A 23465-nucleotide genomic window follows, 5' to 3' on the forward strand; every position below is an offset into this window, starting at 1 on the left:
ACACTCTTTATACTCATGCTGTATGATTTTTACATTGAACGTAATTGTGTGAGGTAAACAGTTAGGACTGGCCATTAAAATCTGAACTAAAGATAATAAATAAACTTAAAGGACTATTAAATAAGACTGGAGTCAGTCAACTGGTACAGTATCCATATCCTATTTTCTATTTAGGTCATTTTTGGGGCAATGGAGCTGAGAGGATTTCTAAACTATTTTTCTAATACAGATAAGAGATAAAAGAAATCAAATAAAAGTTGAAGCCTGATCCTAGTAGCTATGCATTAGAAAACTTTATTTGGTGTTGCAAAATAAAGTAATCTCAGCATGAAAATTATATTTCTGATAAAAGGAATTTGAAATCCTAGTATTTAGAGCCTTGTGTCGGGAAATGAAACAGAAACCTCAGTATGACTGGACATTTGGCCAGGGATGAGGGGTTATTTCCAAAGGGTGAGTCAAGAACACAGTTTGAAACCACGACTCTATGTATTAATGATTACACAGTTGTGTTTGCTTGTTCTGCTCCTGAGGCACTGCCTGTATGATTCAAATCAAAGTCCTACTACACTGACATGGAAAACTCAGAATGTGTGTGTGTGATGCCATTGCATATACTGTACGATTTAATGTATACAGTATCGTATATATGAGATGCACAACCACACACTACAAAGTAAAGAAAGTAAGATTCTTCAAAGAGACATGAAAAGATGCTACAGGCTTAAGGTATGGCTTATCAAACCAACATCAAAGAACTACTGGCAACGAAGATTACCTCACGTCACCTGTGTCCGGACCAGAGAGTTCTGCCTGAACACACAGACAAGTAAGCACACACGTTCTACATGAGAGGAAACAAACTCAAGCCAGCACGTGGCAGTAAGCTCTATTCATCACTGAAATGGGAAGAGCTATGTTATATGAGGGTAGAAGGTCAGAAGGAGGTTACAAGCCATCATACGGCGCTGGCCCCTCCTGAATCATGCTGATTAGTTGATCTACAACTTATTCATTCCAGGTGATCATGTGGTTCAGAATGTACAGATTAGACGAAGATGCAAAGTGCCCTTTGAATTTTCTTTTACCTTCATCACTTCATCACCTATCTATATTTATCTTCATATCTATCAGCCTACTAGAGAATCTGGACCAACTAAGGCCAACGGTGCAGGACGCAACTTTGAAAACAGGCGCACACACAGGCCCCAACCTCCTCACATCATGATCTTTATGTCTTTGCTTTGTGTCTCAGGATTTGGCAGTATTTCATCAGTATGGCAAACTGTGCCCCTTACAGCCGTTTTTACAATGGTCTCGTCTGTGCTTGGTCAGTCCACTAATATTCACAAGGCAATTGCAGTCATATTTCTTTGTAACAAAATAACACTACTACTGTTGTGCTGGTACTAACCATTACATACACTCACTGAGGCTTAACATGGAGCAGATACTTTAACTGGCATAAAAAAAAAAAACTTGTGGAATATTGGTTTCATAAGTAAGACCATGGGGTGAATATATATATAATATATGTATTGAAATGGAAACCAGTGAGATAATGAACAAAGGTATATCATGTTGGAGCAGGCAGCACCGGCTCTGTCCTTTAATGCAGCTTATACAGCCAGCAGGGAGACAAAAAGACCGGACCAAAGATGACTTAAATCACACACTCACACACACCCGAGGGTGTGAGAGTGAGAGAAAGGCCAGGGCCAAGTCAGAGGAATTAATTGAGGTAGTTTGTTTCACAGCGGGGAGTCTATTAAATGCCATGTCACCACTGGGCCATGGGGAGTAACACACCAACGCTAGGACAGAGGGAGGAGGAGGAGGAGGAGGAGGGGTTGTAGCGAAGTCCGATGCCAGTAGAAACCATTCCTCTAAAATCAGCACTCACATCTCCCCTCATTCATCTCTCGTTCCATCTCACTCTCTCTCCTCCTCTTCTCCCTTTCTCCTGTCTCTTTCAGCTGAACATTGGCCATAGTTCTTTTCTGCTTCCCTCTCTACAACTATCTTTTACCTTCTCCCTGTTTTTCTTTTCTTCTATACCTTAATCTGATTCCTTTTTTTCACATTAAGTTTCATTCACTTCTCCATGCGGCAATATTTCCTTTACAACCATCTTTAGTCCATTGTGTAACTCTGCTTTTGTCTTTTGTCAGAATTTATCTTTTATCTCTCTCATGCTGTCTACCCCGTGGCCCTTTAACCCACCTATGCATCTGTCCTGAGCCTATCTTCTCTGTCTGCTGACTTTCTTCTAAAACATTGAACATTTAACATCACACATATGGTGTGTGTAAGACTGAACCTACACGGTGAAAGAAGCACATTAGCAGAGCAGCACCTGTGTCAGTGTATTTGGGCGGAGTTTTGAGCTACAGTTCACCTGCGATTTGCACAATCACTGTAGTTTTGTGGGTAAACACAACCTTCTAGTGACAAAATGTGCTTTAACAAGTTGTGATGACACTCATGTGTACATATACTGCATATAGATATAGTTCATTTATACACTTATTTCTGAGAACAGCAAAAGAAATTAAAATAGCAGCATAGCTGGAGATCAGACTTCTAATGATGTTAAAAAGCAATATGTAAGCAGTATGTAAGTTAACACACACAAAATGAGCACATTTTTGGTGCTGTATCCAGCCACATGCTATTAATGATACATAAACCATTACCCAAGGCTATATGTTATCCTATATAACTACTCCTGCATGTTTAATGTTGACTCGGTGGAGTGGGAGGGAAGGATGGATATCTGGACTAAAGCCCAGCACCTGTCTGGAGACTTACCCACAATTCTGCTCTCTCCCTCTCTGGCTGAAAATATTGACTGGCAAGCACTCTGCCCAATCAAATTAATTTTCTGCAAGACATGCCAAAGGTGACGCCTGAGAAAATGGATGTTGCAAGAGGACGAGATGGATGGATGAGGGGGGATTTAGCAGTAAAGGAGACTGTGGGGAAGCTGGCATGCGGCTGAATGTGACACGGAGACGAGAAAGATCATGAGACAGAAAGACAGGCAACGGATGAGTTAGATGACACTTAATGACAGGAAACAGAAAATAGCTGTGTAACGTGGCTTATTACCAGCCGAAGAAGAGCGTAAAGTGCTTATGTCTCTCTCTGTGGACACATTTTGTGATAGCGTCATAACCACACAACTGCTCAAAGGTGAAAATGTCAGCATGGTGACAGGTGCAAGAGGGTCTCTTCAGCAAGATGGAAAACAAATAAAAATAACAAACTTTTCTATATTCTGTATATGTACTTTATGGTTCTACCAAAGCTTAAAGCTCATTTCACCTGCCTCTTCATTTACCTCCTTGGCAGGTCACAATTAAAACTATGCACACATCAATAGAACAGGCCTAAGCAAACTAGACAAACAAGGCAATATTTGTAATGCAAAGTTAAATGCCCCAAGTGTGTGCTGGACAAATTAGGAACATGGATAATTGTTGACAAAGCAAAACCAATCAAATGCAAGGTCATATTGATTTATTTATTTATATATATATATATGTATATATATATATATGTATAAATAATCAAAATATCACGTTCTTTCTCTGTGATTTTAAAATAATGACAAAAAAAAACACGACATTCGCATAAAACGTGCTGCTAAAAAAATGTAAATACATGCGTAATAAACACATCATAACAGAATGCCTAAAACACAGCATGAATAAGAAAATATTGGAGGTGGAGTCCGGGATACATGAGCCATTCAGTCACACCACATGACCAATCAGATGAAGCCCGAGCTAGCAGTCAACCTCCCACACACATTAACTGGTATCGGTTTGGTGGCGCAGACTGCCAGGATGGAGGAGGGAGCCAAGAAAATGTCCATAAATACTCTGTCAATCGGTGTGACCTTTGTTAAGTCATATTGTCATCACACCATTGAACAGTGTTATCACACATCAGCATACCCATAAATGAAAGGGAAGGACGGGTTTGTGTTAATTGTTGTGCAGGAGCTAAGTGATCCTCGATGTGCTGCCTCTGTGTATTTGTACGACCAAGCGCAACTCAGGCAAGGAAAACTTACCAAGGAGCCAGTGTTACTCACCGCCTGACTGTTACAAAACTTTTCTTTTTTTTTTTTTCAGGTCTCTCTCCAGAAGAAAAGCAAAAAATGTTGATTGAGTAAAAGAGTTAAAAAGAGGTAAAAATGAAGGAGACAATGCTTTCAACTGTAGTTTACATTGCCAGTTAAATATACATATACTAAATGAAACTAACTCATTTTCTGACCTCCCACTGCTCATAGTGCAGCTATATTATTGTATTGTTAAACGAACTGATGTGTTTTTTGTATCGAGGGTAAATTAAGATAATGCATAAATGCAGAATAGGAGATGTGACTGAACAGTCTTTAGTTAGGAAATCTTTCTGTTCAAGAATATAATAACGTAATAAAAACAACTTAAATGATTCTTTCTAAAGAGACATGGTGGTCTGTGTTTGCTTTAATGGCAAACTGTCAGCCCATTACTGCCGGCTGATGTTTTACCTCCTAGGGGATTTTTGGCTGCACTATATTTAGCAATAAACAGAAAACTTCTGGAATGTACAATATTCATGGTTTCTTCCAGATTTTTGATGAGTTAAATGATGATTATGTGTGGAATATATGGAATACTGAATGGAACAAAGCTTTGCTACAAACTATGGCTGATCAATGCAAAAAAAAAAAAAAAAAAAAAAAAAAACTATTAGAGCAGCAGTTCTTTAAAAATGCATGCAGCGTGGACAAACACCATTCCCCTCTATTGAGCAAATGTTCTACTCAAGATTAACAATAAAAAGATTAAAGTACTACATGACACATAAAAATATCTTGGTGGGGTCAGGGTTTAGTCATTTATTAGATTTTTGTCTTCCAGGCAAAGTAATAAGACATTGACATGACCTTTAATGAACACGTATGAGCTCAGTGAAGCTAAGGCAGGTTTCTTTGGACACATCTGTTGTGGTTTTCATACACATACAGATGTGTGAGTATTTAGTATGCATGCATGTACATTTGACAGCAGTGTTCATTTTGTATTTTTTTTATGTAAATGTCTATTACTTTTTGTCAAGTTCTAGTTTTGTTTTTATTTATTTATTTTAGTTTTGTGTTCTTTTTATCAAATTTCCCACCGGAATAAAACTGAGTGTGTATTCACAGCAATCAGAGCCTGGTGTGATGGCATCGCGAAGCTAAGGACTTACCTAAACTCAAATGAAGTTGTGAAGCCTGTTCACAATTCATCTGAAAATGCTGTACAGAAACCGTTAAATTTAATGGAGGCGTGGAAAAAGGATGCAAGCAGAAGCATGTATCTATCTCTAAACTGCAAAGCAAATGCACAATTACAGAATCCTCTATTCCAGTGGTTCCCAAACTTTTTCTCTCAAGCCACCTTTTAATGACATAGAAACAGTGTAGTTGGTAACGACATTTAACAGTAGGGTTTTCAAACTGAATTGTAAGAAAATAAAAAAATAAATAAAATAAAAATATAATAAAAACTAGAAATTCCTCCACATAGAATAATGACTGATGTGCAAGTTACTCAGAGCTTTGGAGAGAGGGAACAGTGAATACCAATAAAGTAGATGGACTTGGCCCGGGCGACTCTTACTGTACGCTGGGGTCTCTTTTCTTGGTCGACCATAGTGCTTGTAAAGCACAAGGACAGATACGCCTCGGTATAATTTCTTGCTTTTGCCTTCTGTTGTGCCGTTATTGTGGTTACAACTGTAACGGACTTGCCATCTGATTTGTGCTTTAAACCAGTCACAAATGTCCATCCTGGTACATCACTTCCTTCCTATCTTATGCTCTTTCTATGTCACTGAGTGTGTGTGTGTGTGTGTGTGTGTGTCTCTGGTTTTGCCGTTTGTCTGGGCTCGTCTCTGGAACAGTGCATTTCACATCGGTTTCTCTTGATGCCCTTTTTATTTTATTTTTATTTCCTATGATATGATATAGCGACTTGTCTTTACCTGTCTTTGTTTGCAATTGTATTTGCTATAGTGTGATTTTATAACGTGTGTCTGTGTGTGTGTCTTGTGTGTTTGATGGTCGTGGTAGTGAAGGCACGCTGCCCCTGTAGTTCAACAGTTGGATCTGCTAATGTTGCATGCTCACTCATTCCCTCTACCTTTACTGCTACGCTGAGTGCCACCTCCACTCCCACCTCTCTCAGGTATCTCCTTATAGGCTCAGCTTGACTTGAGTGCGCATTCACGCATACAGATAAGAGATGGGAAGCTCTCTCATGTCTCGCACAAGCCTGAAGCTTGTGAAAGTCTTTACCCTCAGGATGTTTGTCTACTATAGCGGCATACAGTGAAGCGGTTCACCGCCTTGCAGTCCTGAGTTTCAGTGCATCAATTTTATGACTGGATTTTTTTTCGGCACATCTTCAAGTCATAGAGAATTTGTTGACCATGTCCATCAAACTTTCCTCCTTTACCAGTCTTACATGTTGGAGAGCACGTACCTGTGCAAAGCTGGCGGTTCCTTTGTTGTCACATGTCATCATATATAAGCTCAAATTAACTGGACAGTTACCATAGAATTAGCAGAGGATCTTCTAAAAATGGGTTTATCTCAGTTAATTAAACAAGGTTTTACATGACACCCGAGGATCTTACTACGTTGTCCGGCACTTGGTCACAGGGTCATATTCCTTTAGTGAGCTCCAATAAAAGGGTTCATAAAGGCCTGGTTAGATTTCAGACCCAGATATTGATGGTTAACGGATGTTGCCTCTCAAGACTCCTCGTCTTCCCTCCCCTCTAACCCGCGAATCCACTGGAGCATAATCCCTGACCCCGTCATACTGGGAGTGATATATATCTCAGATACTGGTCAGAGCATCTATTATGAATGAGACACACACACTGCTTCTAGCACTGTTAATGGATGGGCTGGACCTGGGGCTGGACAAACACACACACACACATGAACGCACACAGAGGGAAAGACACACTACGTTGTGGGCTACAGCTTATTTGACAGCTCCTGCACATTCAGCAGGTCCTGTCCGATTTGTTTCACACTAACAGAGGTAAAATGTGAGAGAGGAGGAGCAAGAAGAGAAGATAAGGAGACGGGAAAGGGGAGGAGTCTTTACAGCCATTTACGTCTCTATTTTTTTCTCTATTTATATGTTTTGTTTTTCTGGAGTACATTAACTAAACCATCAGTTGTTGTAATACTGCTATCACCACTATAATGATTACTAATATCTAGATACTAGTTCTGTAACAATCACTTGCTTCTGCCATGACAAACATACAGAAATATGTGCGTGTGTTTCAACAATGTGCACACATGAAGTTTCAATAAGGCAGACGAGACTAAATTTAAAAAAAAAAGCATGCTCCAGTTACTAAACAGATGTGTGAGTGACTTATCAGATTAGCCAGAATTTATCAGCTGGAAGAGGAATCATGAATCCATGTTTTGTCGACTCTCATTCTTACACACACGCTCACATAGAGCCACGATATGACATTCTGCTCGTTCAATTGATTGTTGTGGTGAGTGAGTAAGGAAGGACATGTAAAGAAAGAAATGAAACGATTCATTTATTAAATGGGAGGATGTCAGATGTGGAAAAATAGGCAGGAGTAGGATACAAGTTAAGCGGACAATGAAGAGAAAAGCTCTTCTGATTCATTCTGATTCCTTTAGTCCTTTCAGCCTTTCAGTTAATCATTCATTACGCTGAACTCTAAGTAACACAATCTATTTCCTACAGAGACAAAACACCCTCATAAGACTACGTGGCTTTTTACACCCAACCCTCCCCCACACGTTCCCTTGACCCTGGTCTGAGGGTCATGACCTCAAGACTGGTTTGAAAAGTGGTGGGTGTATATGGGTCATGGATGAAGTCAATGAATGGAAAGCAATGAATAGAGATCTAATCAACATACTGGGAACTCATCTGATTGAGGCACACCTTGTGAAAGTAGTGGGGGTGGGACTGAGGCAGTTGTGTCTGACGGTTTTCTTAAATATCTGAATCTGGTACTTTTTTTTGTCTGATGCTGCTCGTGTGCAAACAGTCTTTTCAGTTCTAGCTAGTTCTGGTTTGAAGCCTATATGGCACGAGTCCTCGTCTTGCTGAGTGGGCAGCTCTCCTTCAAACATCCTGCATATGTGTTTTACTTATTCAGCTCTAATGGATAAAACAGACAAAGATTAATTTGGGAGGTTTTGCTTATAAAATATGTATATTTGGGTTGAGGATTGGAGGCCACAACACCAAAATTACTTCCTGGCTAAGCTACTCATTTGGTTGTTTGGTTAAAAATGCTGGCTACCACCTTATTATTTATTTATTTTTTCTTTTTTAGAACATTTTATCATTAGAACATTGAGTATTAAGTACACCATTTTTCAACCTTTATTCATAATGCTGTTTGCATCTGTTCAACATGTTTAAATGTTGTGCACTGTTTGTTGGGTGCACCTCTTGTGCAACCTCCTTCTTGTGACATTGATACTAATGCCTGGGATAGACACATCAGAACTTTAAATGGATAAACTGGTCCAAAAAGGGACCATTTGATTTGGTTTGGCATATACTGCCAGAATAGATTCTGCCCTCTACCAACGACAGAGCCGCTCAAGTGCAATTTCCAGTGTGAGTGAATATCTAATAAGATAGCTTCAGGCTCTTCCCTCTTAAAATTCTAGATTCACAGGCAAATGTAACGTAAAGAAAATTAAAAATGTGACACGGCTGATGACTTCAGAAACCAGGACAGGTGACACATCTACGGTATGTAATTAACAGATCAGTTAAACAGTATACCTCTGCTGTAATTCATACAAATACATACATCTGGCACAATGTGGAAAACATGAGTGAACAGCGAGAACATAACACTATAACACCCATATCACTATAGCCCGTAACACTACCACAGCTATGTCTACAGGGTGGGGGAAGGAAGGAGGATGCTGCCTTGCTGGGTAAAATGACACCATATGCTGAAAACATGACAAAAAATTGGATTAAAAAGCAGTCATGAGGATGGAGAGATGTGAGGAGGTAAACAGAGCTGAGAGTAGGAATCACCAAGGGAATTTTATGAGATTTGTCTGAGCACAGAGGCAGAGTAAGGAGGATTTGATAATACAGATCATGAAATGCATATAGTAGGTCTCAGAGACGACCATGAATGTAAATCACAGCCATGCGCTTCAACATCATGCTCAGCAGAAGCTGCAGGGACTGTGATAACCAACTACACACGCTTTACACAATTTGGGGATTTTACTGGACTGACACATTGATGCGTAATAGCAATCCCTCACTCCTTCAAGCCATGGATATTGATCACAGCCCGCCTTCCATTAGCAAGGTGAGGGAACAAAAACCCATTTAAAAGCGATTGGATCCATAAACTAAGGGCAGCAGTTATCCAGCATGAAATGAGGAGGTGGACCTTTAACTCCCTCCTCTTTCATTATCTTTTTGTAACTCTCTTTATTCTGCTACTGCTACTGTGATCCTCTTTATCTTTCTGTTAATAATCTTTTAATTCTTTAATCGAAGTCACTGACTGACACATTTTTCTTGGTTTTTACTGTGCTACGGCACTGTGATAAAAACTGTACTGTCATGTCTTTATCTAGTGTATTTCCTAGATTTAATATGGCTTTAATACACTCTGTAGCTAGTTTATTAGGTCCACCTTACTCAAACTAACATAATGTAATACAACAGTCTTGCAATAAACTTAAGGGCCTTAATGAATATTTTTATGTTCAGTCTTTGTTCGGACTGTTTAAGAGATTGCTGATTCAGCTTTATATTGATTTTGGAATTTGTTTCTATCGCTGTCAAATTGAGTCTTGCAATCACCTTAGATGACTCAAGCAGATTAAAGATCTCAATGCATTGGTAGCTTAAAGAAGCGCACTGCTTATATAGCAGAAACAAACAAATTTGAGTCATTATAGTTATCGATTTAGGAGTGATTTTTTATAGCTTTGTCAAAGAGTACAATGAAAATCAGACATGATTTTTCCTTTAGAGGAAAATATTCAACAAAAGTTCACATATTGACTGTTTTCCTTTTTAATTTAAGTTTTTTATACTATAGTTATATAATATCCTTATTCGTCAACAAATATTTATGTGATAGACAAAGTGTGTTTTCGGTTGAGGTCATTCACAGAGTTGTTCTAGTTAGTAGCAACATAAGGTGTGGGGACAGCTATGTCATCATCCAACTCTGTTCTCTTTGTGTCTTTTTGAAGACACCCCAACATTACTGATGTGTTCTTATTCTCCTACTTTCCCCTTTTTATATAATAGGATTGTCGTGCTACCCTGTGCCCTTATTTATTTATTTATTTATTTATTTTTTATTTTTTCTGAGAACAGAAGTGAGCAACACTTAGCAGCCTCTGGGTAATGTAGTTTAAATGGCATTACGAATCCTCAGGAGAAGGTGTGAACTGCTTGTAATAACTCCAGGTGTGACTGGGTACGATGGAGGGTAAGACTGGTGGTTACTGCATACAAGAGAGGAGAGAACCAGACCATTTAAAGCACTGTTCCTACCAAATAATGCACCTAATTTATCACACAGTTGATGCTTCCAATATATCCGGTAGACTACTACCGGTATTACACAATCCTAAGTTTCTTCGTATTTTTATTATATATTCTGAGAGTAGAAATAATTCCTGTGCTTTTAGTTAGTAGTCATATTGTGTAAGTGTTTATTCTATTCATAATATCATAAACAATCATAATAATAACAATAATAGAATGTTTGTTGTCTTTTTGTCTTCTTTGATGTTATCAGCCACCATATCCAATACATTTGGTCAGTCATTTATATTGCCAAACACGTAACTGTTAGAATAGACTTTAGGGTGAAGTAATGACAGTGAACAGAAGAAAAACTTCTTTATTCACATTCTGGATTTTATTAAATACTCCCTTTGATCTGCATTGTTTAAAGGGGTTTCTTCATAATGATTTAGTCTTTATAATTACTATTACCTAAATAGTTTTCATTTTGCAACATTTTTTTATGTTGTGTGCATTGCAGATGAATCTTTTCTTGCTAGCAAGCAGCATATGCAGTAAACATTTTTATAGTTTCTTTAATGGCTCTTTTTGTTTTTGTATTATCAACTACCCATAAAATTGTAGTTCTTATGCTGTGGTTTGAGGAGAGACTTAGATCTCCCTAGGTTTTATTAAAACCACCTAAAACACAAACAATGCTTTGAGCAAATCATCCACAATTGTGTGTGTTAAAGCCCCAATAGAAACAAGCCTGTATTGTGCTTTTAAAGCTTAAATGAATGCTCTACCTCCCTTTATGAGTTCCATCTATTTATGTATACTGGCCCTGTAGTGAGGAAATTAAACCTCTAGATCATCAGAGATGCTCTTTACATCACCAGAATATGTGTTTAAAGACAAGAAGAGAGGAGAATAGAAAAGAGAAAAGAGATGAGATGAGACGAAATGAGTCATAGTAGTAGAAAAGAAGTACCTACACTTTTTCCGATATGATATGTTAGCCCCTAAGTCTCTTCCTGGTCAAGATGCTTGCTAACCCTGTAGGCCCAACCATAGAAGATTACTAATACCACTATAAAATCCTCAGGCGCTACATTACATTGACTTTGACAGCGCTATTTATTGGACTTAACATAGTTGCACGGTGTCCATGCGTGATCTAGGGGAATAAAGGTAAGAAAAGCTTTTATGAGTCACTGCACGAGCCTCAAGTTCAAGCCCACCCCGTTGGTCTTAGGCTGTAGACGATCCATGCTTTCAGGTAATGGTGTTTCAGTATGTCCCTCAAAAATATTAGCGGTTCTGGGGCACTTGATAAATCTAACAAATTCATAATGTGTTCAGTCAAGAGATAGAAGGATCTATTTTACTTTGCAAGCAGATGACTGTATCAACTATCCCAGTGCCAGGTTGTTAGGCAACTGTAGGGGGTCCATCAACAGTCTTTCCAGAAGTGGGGATTGACAAGGAGCAGCTTCTCTTCTTCAGGTACAATACCAGTGCCACAAGCTTGTAGCCGACAGATGGGGATCCCTTTAACCAGAAACTCCACTGGCAGTGTTCAAACTGCTGTCCTGCTGTAACTGATCCCCTGGATATTCCTCCTCAGTCAAGTGATTCTGATTTCCCTACCAAAAGAAACTCTTTATTTTCCTGGGGAGAACCTTAATATTAAGGGTTAATCCAGGGTTTGTGACTGGAAAAAGCACCAAGCAGTCCTGGTGAATTCCACTGAGATGTTAAGATGTCTGTTATACAGTGTGTGAGACTCTCACGGTCCTCCCACACAGCTTTGTCAGAACATTCTTTCAGAGTCTCAACAGCCTTGTTGGAATATTTTTTTTTTTCAGTATTTGAGTGACATACTACTCGCTGTTTGTATACAAGAGCTTGGTACACTGAGAACGAGGACCGCCCTTAGATCAGACCTTCCCAGGGGAGGGAAAGGTGATGAGCTATATGCCTCTTTGGTGTTGTCATAAAACAAATCCAGCATTCTAACACACACGACTGAGGCCCAATTAAAGTCACTAGACATTCATAATATTAAATACTATGTCAATACAATGGCAAAAAATTCAACATTGTTACTGCAAAAGAACTTTTCTTAAGTAGTGATGTGCTCACACCATTTATCATTTACAAATAATACCTGTACTCCTCACTTTGTCTTATTTTGCCCGCATAGTCTGGAAACCATTCAACACCTTATTTGGAATTAGCATGCTCAGCCATGAGCTGTATAGAGCATTATCCACAACCCTCCCAGTATTCTCTCTGGTGCCAGGTCAGTGCCACTACCTTGTCTATTTTATTGAGGTTAAAAATCACAATGATTATCAAGGGTAGAATGGGCTTGTAACATTTTCTGTTAGCACACTGCTCAGCCCTGGTCCAGTGTCCCCATGTGTTCCTTTATCTAGTAACACCATCATGTTACAGAGGTCATCCATGGCCTGGCAGGAACTCTGAATGCAGATGTAGGAAGACCAGAACAAATATATAATAAATATAACCCAAAGCTTTACGCATATGTTTAAGAAGACTACCCCAATTAACCTTCAATTTCTATTTTAAAAATGGGGGACAAAAATGAGGACAAAATGCTCAATGGTAAGGAAGCTGTTGCTGTAATACTTCTGTTAAATAACTACATTTAACAAAATAAGCGTATGTATTTTATGCAGTTTGCACACATGGACACACATGGACACATCTCTCCCTGTGGTGTTCTGTGATTTGATCGGATTTGCTGTTTCAGGGATAGACCACCAGTGAAGCAGTGGCTTAATATTATCAGATGAATTCAATTAATATAATCTCATTTCCTCTTAAGTGCTGCTCCTCTAATTAATTATGGGCAGACGCAGGGCACAGACCACCCACTGGTTAGCAAAGCATGACAGGGTGTGTGTGTGTGTGTGTGTGTGTGTGTGTGTGAGGGGGTGTGTGTGTGTGTGTGTGTGGGTGTGTGTGTGAGGGGTGTGCGTGTGTGTCAGTGTGTTTCTCTGTTAGAGAGAGCAATGCATATGTGCTAAGGCACATGCAGTCAGTGCGTCTATATGTGTGTTTGTATTCAGGCAAGTGTGTGCATGTATGGCTTGCTCACATTCACACACATTAATAGGACTGGTACAGATGAAGCAATATCTGGAGGCTGGTGTAATTAGGGCCAATTCAATTGGACTCTGATACTTCATTATACACCTGCCAACAACACCAGCGATTGATAGCCATATTTTCCTTCTCCATTTCGTTTTCTCGCTCATTAATGGTGTGGAATTAATGAAAATGGTTCTGAGTGGCCTCGTTCACTGCTGGAGGACAGCATTTGCACTGCATGGTCTGCATGTTAGCGTGTGTTTTTGAACTTTTCACCCGAGGGGTCTTTATCACACTGCTTTTTTTTTTATTATTATGTACAGGTCTTTACTACATAAAATGAGTATAAAATGATACACACACATATACAATGAGACTGAAATGTTTATACAACCACACATACTGAAGTGTGGCTGGTCTGATCCCATTGAAACATGGTCTCTAGAGTCATCTTTGATTACCAGTCACAGCAGCGTGGTTACCACAAAGGTAGTTTATAATTATTATTATTATTATGTAGCTTACTTTCGCATGTACTCCTCAAACATCCACTAGTGCACAAATGTCAGTTTCGTAAAGTCCTATTCTTTAATTCATGCCACATTCCTGATCATACCAAGTTCTTGGCTAAAATCCTCAAAATGAGGATGGAACTGATTTCAGCCTGAATGGAGCAGATGAGTCTTATAATGCACAATATTGCACGGGATATGGTGAACACAATAATGAACAATTCTGTTGCACACCAAAGATTTTCCCAATATCATGGAGGGTGACTGCTATGTTCCCTTTAAAGAGAACGAAGTGCCTGGAAGCTGTGTGATGACCGATGCTGTGCTGTCATATCAGAAACACTTGGGTGACAATGACGGGAATATTCTCCAATACAGAATGAGTAGGTCTGTAGAAGTAGTGGTTACTTTCATTTCAAGACCAACAATATCATCCCTATGGTGACTGTAGTATTTTCTGAATGATATATGGTCAATGCTCTGCATTTTTATACATAACACTTTCCTTAGCACTTAACTGAACATGCTTTACAGTGTTACTCACTCACTCTTACACATCAATAGCCGAAGCTGCCATGTAAGGTGAACCCCCTCCATTAGGAGTGACTTTGGGTTTTGTCTCTTGAACTGACATATCTGTATTTAGTGAACAACCTGCTCTATCCCCTGAGCCACAGCTGCCAATAAAGCAGATATTGTTTAATGATGGGTGAATGAGCCCATCTGCTTTTGCTTGCATCTTAGAACTGTAGGAGATGTCAATCAATTTCCTACAGCAGAGAGGTGAAATGATGTTGTGCTGTTGAATAAAAATGTTACATCCTTCATACATACTAATAAACAATATTTTATGATTCTGACACCCAGCAAAACTCACCTCACACACACCTGCTGCAAAGATAAGAAAGATAGTGACATCCGATTTTGAGTGAGTTTTGCAACTCAGTGCTTCACTACTTCTGTGTATTCTTGTGCAGGACCATGTGTTTTCGTAGCACACAGTCCTCTGGAGAAGCTCTACCCTCTCAGACCTTCACTTGGGAATATTAACCCAAAGATTTTGGCGTTCTACCATCTCCACAATCACTGTTCAGTCCACTGGTACATTGAAAATTTTTAAAGCACTCTTCCCTTTTAGCATGGCAGCGAACCTCTCTTAATTCTCATTGTTTCTAGTCTCAATAAGAGTGCTAGTGGCAATATTCCAAGGATGACAGTTTTTGTAGGTCAGTTCACCACTTTCAACAAACTTTACTTTGATGCCAGAAATGTCATATACCTCCATATGTATTACAGAAAGTTTTTGTGGTAGTTTCATTACCTAGAATCAAATATTTTTAGATACGTGTATTATATCTATTGGTTGCCGTTGCCAGCAGAAGAAAACCAACCAACCAAATAAACAAACTACCAAAACTCTACTTTTTAAATATCCTTGAGCACTCAAATCAATGGGTGAGCTTCATGCGAAGAAGTGGTCTTTGCTTGTTTCCAGAGTCAGGGATTCGATGTCCTTCTTACGAGGCCAGAGTGCTGAGTTGCACATTTGCCCCTCCAAAACCTTGCCTGGCAGCGGCCAATAAGCTTATCAGATTTCACACACATGAACAGACAGAAAGACACTCTTTCCTACTTAATCACACCCTCACCCAACAAACTTTCAGCTTTTTACCTCAAAGTCTGTCTTGGTTCTGATCGTCTTAGCACACACACACACACACACACACACACACACACACACACACACACACACACACACACACACACACACACACACTTATACCCAAACCAGTGCACACACAGAAACACACACAGCAGCGTAGCAAGTGATGAGGCCCGGTTAGCAATCATCTTAATTCTTAATTGTCACTGAATAATCTATGCAAATGAGGGTTAATGGGAACCTATTGGAGACATTTGTGGGGGCTACGCCTCCTAAAAACAGCTCTATCAATTAACATCAATATTTGTCTTCCTCTCATGATTCAATTTGCACCTTGTTCTCAAGTTAATGGACATAATTAACGCTAATTAGGAGGAGAGGGCGGTGAGGAGCAGAGACACGCTTGATTAGGCCGGTACATAAAACAGTATCTGTCATGCATGTAGGTGTGCATGAGTGTGAAAGCTGAGTGAGAAGAGACTAAAGCGGCTAAATTTAAATATTTTTTTTCTATATATATACTCTGACACACAGCTGTTAGTCGCTCTCGTGCAGTGCAGATGCACAGATAAATAGGCAGGGGTCCATCCCATTCGTCAGCTGTGTGCATCTAGGGGTGAACACTGAGGTAGTTACCGACCAGCTCACATCAACACTGTTAAAAAACTCTCAGGACTCCAACCTGAAGTGTGTAACCTTAAACAAATGACAGGAGGGTCTTCCCTAGATGCACCAGGGTTGTGATCTCTGACCTCTTGACCCCGGTCTCTACTGCACGCTGTCATATCACTGCTGCACTAACAAGCTGTCTTGTCTGGATAACCTTTAACTGTACAGCCATCCAGCTGCTTAGAGACCTTTAGCCAACACAATATGTGAGACCTTGGGCATGTTAAACTCTGATCTCCCCCTCCCTCCACCACTCCTTCATCCTCCTCTATGAAACACACCTCCCGTTACTCCGTGGGCCTGATCTAAGATCCCAATTTGCGTGTACTAATTTGCGTGTGGAATCTAGAACTTTGTGTGCGGGCTGGAGCTGCGCTTTGTGGATGATTTACTAAGAGTAATTGCGTAAATGACAGCAGGCGCAAACAACCGTATTTAAAAGTGACTGCAAGCGAAGGTGTCAGCTAAAGAGGCAAATAAACACATTACCAAGTGAAAGCTGGAAACATCTGAATATAATCATAAGATGTGACCTAGATGACTGCAAAATAAAAGAGGCTCACTCATCGTTGACAGAGGCCACATTTAACTGTCAGAAAAATGGCCAAAAAATTTAAAAAAGAAACTGTATTTCCAATGAAGCAGATATCAACAACCACAAGGCAAGAATTCATTCACATATGCATGTGCAGAAAAGCACAGATTATGATACCACAAAACACCAAAGTCTCACTGTGTGAGGGCAGATCAGGTCTTTGCTGTTCTTGTCCCCATGTTGTGGAATCTCAGACTGGCCAAGTCAGCACATTCTCCTTTTAACTGGTCCACTGTTTTATTATGGTTATTCTGTTTCAGTCATATTTTGGTGGTTTTAATGTTTCCTTTGTGCAATACCTTCTAACACTATTTTGAAGGTGATATTATTATGACAAAAAAAAGAAAGGAAGGAAGTACTTTAGTAGTGCCAGTAATGCACACTTTAAAGTTTGCGAGGAAAAGAAAATCAATTGCACTGTTGCACATAAAGCTGGAATAATTTGGTTTTCAAACGCTTTTTATTCCAATTTATACGCATCAGTTATATGTTTGGAAGAGACTGATCAATAAAGTGCTGAGAAGACATACACTGATACACCTTTCATTAATAAATCACACTGTCACAATTATTTCATGAGGAGAGGAAACAAATATTTGATCCCAAATTCACAGGTAACAGCGTAAATACACACACACACACACACACACAAACACACACACACACACACACACACACACATATATATGCAGACGATCAAATAAGACAAATAATTGTGAAGTTTTCAGAGGGTTTCCCTCCAGGAAAATATTTAGTGCAAGCCAAAAAAAGGGGGCTTATGGAAGAACGGGTTAATCAGGTGTCAGTTATGAGGAGGTAATGAGGCGTGTGTGGGTGTGTGTGTGGTGGGTATATCAGTTTATCACTGCTCTATTGGGTGCACTGGACACATTAGGGGGTAGGGGTGGAGGGGGGCGTCTGGCTTGGTGAAAAGTATGCATCGTTTCTACGTGAGTCTCAACGGGTGGGGAAGAGAGTGGGAGGAGGTGTCACCACAGATGGACTCAGACACCGACAGCATGCTGGATATAGGGGTTGGAGGCTGGCTGTTGTCATGGCAGTGTTTTCCTCCACCTTCTGATGTTATCACCGTCGGAAGCGTCATAAATAACAAGGGGAAGATTGAGGATTTACGAGACATAAATATCTCAGTGGCCACCTATCATTTCACAGACACTCACTGTAAGAGAGAGATAAAGAGAGAAAAACTTTTCTTAATGATTAATTTTCATGTAATTATTTAAATTTTAGGATTTCACTGTCGATTGGTGTTTTTGAGTTGGGTTATTCACAGCTTTGCCGATATATATATATATATATTATTATATTATTGTATATATATTATATATATATATATATATATATATATATATATATATATATAATATTATATATATTACTATATATATATATATATATATATATATATATATATATAAATATATTAACAACAATGAGACCAATAAATCAAACTGAACTCAAAGTAAGACGGAGCACAAAGAAGCCTCAACACTGTCTGACTTGGAGCTTATTAGAATTCATCGCAGACAGAGCCCTGTAATCCTAACTACCATGTCATTAGTTGTCTGCTGTTTATAAGGGAGTGACTTCAAGGTCAAACGTATATTTCCTTATTCAACAGAGTGGGGGAAAAAAGACAAAGGGGACAAACGGGACAAGACAATAAAGAACAAAAGTGAAGCAAGAAGAAAAGGCACGAGAAGGGAAGGAGGGATGAAGAAAAGCCAAGGCCTCAGCTCTATCCAATTACATTGTTCGTGTATTATAAATTGGGACACGGGTGGAAAAAGCTAATGAGAGGCAGAACACACTGTGTGATGGAGGTGTGTGTGTGCATCCGTGTGCGTGTGTTTAAAATAGGGGAAAGAATGACTTTACTTACTTGCATTAGCAATTCAGCTCTAACTTTGAGAGATGTAAAGCATGTTCAGTGTGAACTTGGCCTCAGAGCAGACAGGCTTATCAAGGCTTAGGAACGATGTGCTGGAGTGAGAGAGAGGATGGAAAGACAGCGGCCGCCAGAGAGAACATCAGCATAACATATCTGCAAAATGTTCATGTCAACACAGATACTGAGTAAACCGCAGCAAACTTTTCCCTCACTGCACAAGTCACTGGCCTTTCCACAATATCACCTGAGTATGATCAATGTTTTATATTGATCTGGCTACGAAAACAGAGTTAGAGTTTGGTAAAGTTAGGAAAAGATGGTTGACTTTGTTCAGTAGTAGAAATGCTAGAACGGCTTAAATTGGAAGCAACACAGTTGCACAGTTGGTTTAGGAACCAAGATTATATTACAGTTGGGGCAAGAGCAGCATCTATTCCAAATGTGTGTCAACAGAGTCTTAAAAAATTAGGAACACTTATCAATTATTCTACATATAATACATTGTGTGGATACAGTATGTTCAGCATTAACATGCTGCATCTTGCATGAGTTTACCATTTACAGCTTATTAGGTTCATAAGAAAACTTTATTTAAAACTTAAAAATTTGTTTTTGCGAGTTCTAATCTGAAATACTAAATTTCAAATAGAAATATATGTTTTAATTAAACATTTCAATTTGCAAATTAAAGAAGTACACTGGTAAATAGTTTCTTAATTCATTAAAACTAAAGTCACTGAGAAATGTATTTATATGCATATACTGCAAGTGTGTGTACCTCCATCAAGTTTTGTTGATGAAGATATTCCTCTTGCTGTCACTAATCATTTTATTGCATTGTCTTTGAACAGATCAGTGCATACGGTGAATTTACTACTGTAAACCCTGTGCATTTACTGTTTGTGCTCGCGCGGAGCTCATCTTGAGGTGCATGCCCTCGTCTAAAAGCTGATAAAGGAGCTAAACCCACAGCAGCACGGGATGCTGATGATGGTAGGCAATCAACCTTTTGAAGTCGGTGGCTTAGATGGAAAGATCAGAGTCTCATTCTGCAGTAATGACTACATCGCGTCCTCCTTACACATCAACAACACAATACTAGAAAGCCACAGAGTCATGGTGATTGTGCAGAAAAAAAAAATATAACTCATTATTAAATGAGACAGGGATGCTGTAGTAGCAGCTTATGCGACTGTCTTATCCTTTTAGTTGATAATGTATGTGTCATGACTATGCTTGATACTTCTGCCATATTATATACTTGCCCTTCATACGTTTGTGGTACTAGCTGAGTAATCAGAACTTCCACTTACTGTAAAAGGACATCGAATGCTTGCTCACATTCATAGGCTGTACTGTCAGTTTGATCAGATGGCTTCTGATTTAAATCATAATTTAACAGTTATTTCTTTAATTACTTCGGATCTGTCCTATATCATATGATATGATTACCTTTGTATAAGGCAGTCTACTCCTGTCTTGTTTCAGGTTTATATCAGAAATGATTTATTGTTCTTTAGTGGCCATGTGGGCTAGATGTGTATACAGATGCAGGTAGAGAGACAGATTCTCAGGACAAATGCAACGGAAAACCATAACTGATCTCCAGCTCCCTGTAAGTGAGCGTATTAATGGACACAAATGTGCACACACTAACACGCCCCCAACAGGCACACGTGTCGTGTTTATTAATGGTGTGAGAGTTGAAGAGGAATGTAACTCTTCATGTGATCTAAAATAATGATGATAATGATAAATCACTCGTCAGACAGCACCCTGGGACTTTTCCCCTCACAGCACCTCTTCCATTCTTTTCCCCACGTATGTGAGGGAGCTGTCCTGGGTCCTGAACATTCTCAACACTCAACTAACACACTATTATTTTTTTCTCTCTCAATTTACGGGGGCTGTTGATGTTGTTGTCAGTTTTAATTTTAGTTTTTTAAGTTACATAATAGGTAAGTCTCTTCTCTGAGGCATGAAATAATAATAAATAACACTCAATTATTGTGAGAAATAATGTGATATTTAAAATGTTTAAATCATTTAATATCTGTAATAACAAGGAGATTTAAAAAACTGCATACATTCTATAAATCTCTATTATCATATGAAACAAGTCACATCCACGTGAGACAGAGGAATGCAGTGTTTTGCAACACAAAGCGCTGAGAACACTAAAGATTGCACGACAGGAAAAGAGCAACGAATGAAACAAACGGTGAGGGGTTTATTTCTCCATATTCCTCAGTGTATTCCAACCAGTAGGCAGGAAGTGTTTAACTATTAGGTGCGCCTTGGTAAAGATTCCTCCCTCCTCCCTCCTTCCTCCCTGGGGAGAGCAGAGGAGCTTGCACAAGCAGATTTAGCACATGGTATTGACTTAAGAGGACTGTTTTTTCCAAGGCGACGCCTTGGAAAAAAAAAAAGAGAGAGAGAGAAAAAAAGAAAAAGGAGTGATAGAGAAACGAAGGATGGAAGAAAAGAGAGCGAATGGAAATCCAATACACAAGGAGGGAAGAGATGAATGTATGGGGGCGTGCTTAGCAGTGATCCATGTTGTGTAGAGGAGGGGCGGGCAGATGAATAGGGGTGTCCTACTGAGGGTTTAAACACAGTGTCACAGTCAAAAGCAATTCACGCACCACTTAGTCAGAAGTCATGCTTGACCGAAACAAGCTTTTCCAGGTTGATATTGATGGTGAAACAGTTTCATGAAGTCCAAGAGGATTGAATTTTTTTCCAGCACAGATATTAAGTCCCGATCATACAAAATTTCCTATTATTTCAGATTACAAAAAAAAATCATCATCAAAGCATGTCTGCATACTTTGAAAGCTTGTGATATTTCTTGTGATCAACTGAAGCATTACGTCATAGAACTGTATCTTCGCGACCACTATCAGTGTTTGTGCATGCCTATAAAATATATCATTGAAAATCCACCACAATTTGAAAAAAAGAAAAAGAAGCAGTTAATTATTAAATAAGGCAGTCCTACCCTTTCTATTAATGATAATAATTTCTATGGGCACTGTTTAACAGCGGTGTCTGGTTCTGGGCAGGAAATATATAAAAAGATTTCAATAACAGTAACTGCGTACTCCGCTGCACTCTCTCAAGATTTTAAGACCGTATTTCTGTCTGAAAATGAAAGAAAGAAATACACCGCCCTTCCACACCTATCCCAGTAGTCTCGGGCAAGAGGCGGGGTACACCCTCGACGGGTCACCAGTCTATCACAGGGCTAACGCAGACAAACACGCATTCACGCTCACACTCACACCTACGGCCAATTTAGAATCACCAATGAACCTAACAAGAAAGTCTCCTTCCACGGTGGGAGGAAGCCGGAGCACCCGGAGAGAAAACCCATGCAAACACCACACACCACTGTGGACCTCCCTCCCTCCAAACTCAAGAAAGAAATCTGTAAACTAGCCCTGTGCTGCATAGAAAGTCCACGGTTACTCGCGGGCTTCAGAAGAAATCCACAGTACAAAGAAAAGCTTCCACTAATACAGAAACGTAAGTCTGAAAGCTCAACCCTCCACCGCTGGAACAAGCACCGGTCGGTTCTTTCTTTCTTTTTAACAACACATCTATGGATAAAGGATCAATTGAAACCAAATGAGAGGGAAAAAAGCAAAACAGCACAACTTTGCATTTTGTAAAGGGGGTCTTCCCGTGAGTGTCATAAGAAACGAAAACAAATAAATGAACACACACACACACACACACACACACACACCACTAGCAACTAACAGACTGCTTCCCTGAGGACTCATGCTGTTTGTGACGCCGCATGAAACGGAGTGGGTGAGTGTGCGTGTTTGTGGATCCCAGCTGGTGCATGCTGCCTGTCTAGTGCCCGTGTGTGTGTGCGTGCGTGTTTGCCTGTGCGCTGCCAGCAGGCGGGTGGCCTGGGCCGCACTGTAAAGGTGATGTGTGGCGGCTATTTGGAGTCTGGACGTGGCAGGTTAGCTCACTGCAGCCTGCTAATATTTTATATGGCAGCTCTCTCCAGTCTTATCATATTTTATACGGCCGCAATAACAAACTGTCTAGAGAAAAAGGGACCGCCTGTCACCGCACATGGTGCCAGTAGTAAAACCAGGCACAGACACACATAGGCTGTCACACACCCACAGTGGCCCGTGGACTGTGTTGATGCTCGACACAGCAATTGACACAACGTGGCGTCAGTTGAGCACTTTTACAGTAAACAAACAAGAGTGAGTCACACAGAGTGATAACTGGAGAAACAAGGCACAAATGAATAGAGGCGCAGCGTTCCACAGCCGTGTAAGTGACGAGGCACGCAGCCACTTCAAGGAGTGAGCCAGCAGTCATTTGGTTCTATTGTCTAATTCAGTTCTGAGCCGATGTGTGTCCCTGTCCTGCTGCCCAGTGAACACAC

At 39.7% G+C, this 23465-nt stretch overlaps 1 protein-coding gene across 6 annotated transcripts in view; it reads right to left on the reverse strand.

Moving 5' to 3' along the window:
• rbfox3a (RNA binding fox-1 homolog 3a) overlaps positions 1-23465 on the reverse strand; it is a 440273-nt gene that overhangs the window by 86645 nt on the left and 330163 nt on the right. The gene's annotated exons all lie outside the window — the stretch shown is intronic.

Source organism: Mugil cephalus, chromosome 16 (genome assembly GCF_022458985.1).
Source record: "Mugil cephalus isolate CIBA_MC_2020 chromosome 16, CIBA_Mcephalus_1.1, whole genome shotgun sequence".
In the NCBI taxonomy this organism is placed as follows: Eukaryota; Metazoa; Chordata; class Actinopteri; order Mugiliformes; family Mugilidae; genus Mugil; species Mugil cephalus.